This window comes from Capsicum annuum, chromosome 9, assembly GCF_002878395.1.
Source record: "Capsicum annuum cultivar UCD-10X-F1 chromosome 9, UCD10Xv1.1, whole genome shotgun sequence".
In the NCBI taxonomy this organism is placed as follows: Eukaryota; Viridiplantae; Streptophyta; class Magnoliopsida; order Solanales; family Solanaceae; genus Capsicum; species Capsicum annuum.
The window spans coordinates 11,993,252-11,996,483 of NC_061119.1; positions in this window are offsets into that span (position 1 = coordinate 11,993,252).

Genomic DNA, 3,232 nt, shown 5'->3' on the forward strand with positions numbered 1-3,232 from the left:
CCCTACAACAACCTAATAGCATCAGATATATTCTTATAACTACTTTTTTTGATGAGCTATGAAGGTCTCGTCTATATCATACTATTCTAATAGTTTAATTATCATATTGTTTTGTTGTAGTTTTTGTTTTGTTCGAGTCTATATTGTAAATATGAATGTTAGGTCGAACTTTAAGAAATTTTTTGTGTTAAGGTTAGGTTTAATAATATCGTTCTAATGTATCAATTATTGTAGCTTTTGTTTTGTTATTATCTGTAGTTTTTTCTGTTTCATACAGGTGGTAGATGAACATTTAGTCAGGCTTTGATGAATATTTTTTGTAAAGGTTACACATTAATAGCATTGTTCTAATATCTCGATTATTGTATTATTTTGTTATATAATTTACCAGTGATAGATAAATAGTCGGTCAGGCTTTGAAGGATTTTTATGTAAAGGTTTATGTTTAATCATATTGTTTTATTGTAGATTCTGATCTATTATAATCTATTATTTTTATTATCATCTGTTTTGTAATAGTTCACGTCGTAGGAGACGATCAAGACACTAGCACTTCACGCATGTCTGGACAAATAATTGGACAAATATATTAGTTGAATTGAGGAGATAACACCAAAACACCCAATATATGTGCTACCTCAATCTCCATCTAGAAAATTTCTTGCTTTTGTTTTCTTAAATCATTTTTTGTTTGTTTAAATTTAGTGTAGTTTGAGAGATGGTGACAATGCAGAGAACATGAAATAACAAATTAGGTTTACGACGAAACCTAGAAGCCGATCATTGATCCAATTTGAGTATCTCTGCAGGATAGACCTCAATGAATTAGTAAGGTTTTTTATTTTATTTATTTGACTTCATTCGAAGTATGAAGGCCAATTTCAATTTTGAACTATGCAGAATTGTTTTTTAATTTTCAACTGAGCGACTGGCCCAACACGACTGACATATAAGACGATGTTAATGGCAGGTTTAATTCCACGACAAAAGAGCTCTGTTTTCAAATAGATTTATCCATTAGTAATGGGGATCACATTGGTGGGAGGTCAAAAGAACTAACTAATGTTCAATGTGAACTTGGAAATAGAATCTTCAATTTTTAAAAGTAAAAAATATATATTTAAAAATACAAAAAAAAAAATACTATAAGTCACATTAGTTAGCAATTCAGAATATTTAATAAGTATCCAAAAAAATATGGTTAAGGAAATGAATTAAAGACACTAGAGAACTAAATATTTTAATTAATCAAAGTTTAAAGAGAAAATATCCAATTATCCCCTGATCTATACCCAAAAAGGTTATGACACACCTCAACTTAAAGGGGGTCCTATTACCCCTGAACTAATTAAAAGTGCAATTTTGACACCCTTAGTGCCTATGTGGCACACACATGTGCCTACGTGGACACTTCAGTGTCGTGCCACATAGGCACTAAGGGTGTCAAAATTACACTTTTAAATAGTTTAGGGGGTAATAGAGCCCCCTTTAAGTTGAGGTGTGTTATAGCCTTTTTTTTATATAATTCAGGGAGTAATCGGGTATTTTCTCAACTTTCAATGAAATAATTAGAATGCAACAATCAAAGTAAAAGCAAAAAGGAAAAAAAACAAAGAAACACGAGGTCTTCTTTGCCAGATAGAATATGCAAAAACAAAATCCAAGAGAATGTTTTTAAACACCATTAAAATATTTTTTAACACCATTAAAAATCTTCTTGCACACATTTATTTAAGATCCAACGAAGTTCAACTATTTAATCTACTTCTTCTATATTTATTTTTTACTAATGCCTTTTAATGTTAATTAGTTCGTGCTTTATTCCAAGTGCGTTAGTTAACTTCACTATTAAGAAATAGTTTTTTAATATATGATATTATTTTAATTATTATCTTGAATTTCTAAGACGATAATTACTTTGTACAATTTTTTTTTGGTTAAAATAACACAAAGGGAGTATATAATAACATAGATTTTCAACATTTAAACAATTGTGATTAAAGTTAACAAAAATTTTGAGAATCATATTTGAGTATCACTTAATATTTGACACAATCAACACTAATTATTTTTATTAGTAACTTGCCATGTGTCAATTCTATTTTATAGTTCACACACATTGTTTAAACATATTTGTATCACTTTAATAAAAAGGGAAAAGGACACTCTATAGCAATTTTTAAAACAAATAGTCTAAGTTTGAAAACTTTTCAAAAAGTGACCAGTTGGATATATTATTTCCGTTTTATAGTCATTTCTTAATTTGGGTCATTTTGACCTACGTAGTCCATATACAATCCATATACAATATTGATACAGTCTATATACAATACTGATACAGTACTCAACTTGGGCAATTCGTCCCTTTTAAAAATATTTTAATTTTTTTTTTATGCTATAAATTTTTTAACTGATCAAATATTCTACTTTTTTTTATTCTTTAGAAATAATAATTAAATTATATCAAAACGATATAATTGTTAAATAGAATATGTATCTATATAAGATACATGTATAGAAATTGCATAGTTCTATCAAATATGTATATGTATAAAATATATATAAAAAATATATAGAAAGTGTATGAAAATTATATAATTGTTCTATAAAATGTGTAAAAAACATGTACAGTTATTGTATAATTTGTGCATCAAAACTGTATAATTTTCGTACACAATATTTATATGTATAATATATGTATAGAAACTGTATAGAAAGTGTATAAAAAGGATATAGAACAAGTCAATAAATTGAAATGGCTAGAAAGTGAAATTTAAATTCCATGGTCATTTTCATGAAAATAATTTAATTTAAAGTGTCGTTTCTATTCTTTCCCCTAATAAAATGCATTGATATAGGTGTAGAGGTCAAATTTTACTGAATTTAAAATAGGACTCTACAGAACGAGGTCAATATCTATCTTCAAACTTTAAGGTTCATAAGTGTTTCGCGAAGACTATATTTTCACTGATGAATATTAGTGATATTACAAAATGGGACGAAATAAAGTAACTAGGAGTATACTTTCATAGCCATATATCTCTGCATGCAAGAGCTTATAATTAGTCTCCAAAGGGCTCAAAATTTTATGTATGCTTCTATGATAACACTCAATTAATAAATTTATTTTGATCAAGAAAATCTAATTATATTTCATTTTGTTTGTGGCATTTGAATTAAATGACGACAAGAATTGAAGAATTTGATCTTTTAATGGTGAATAATTATTTTT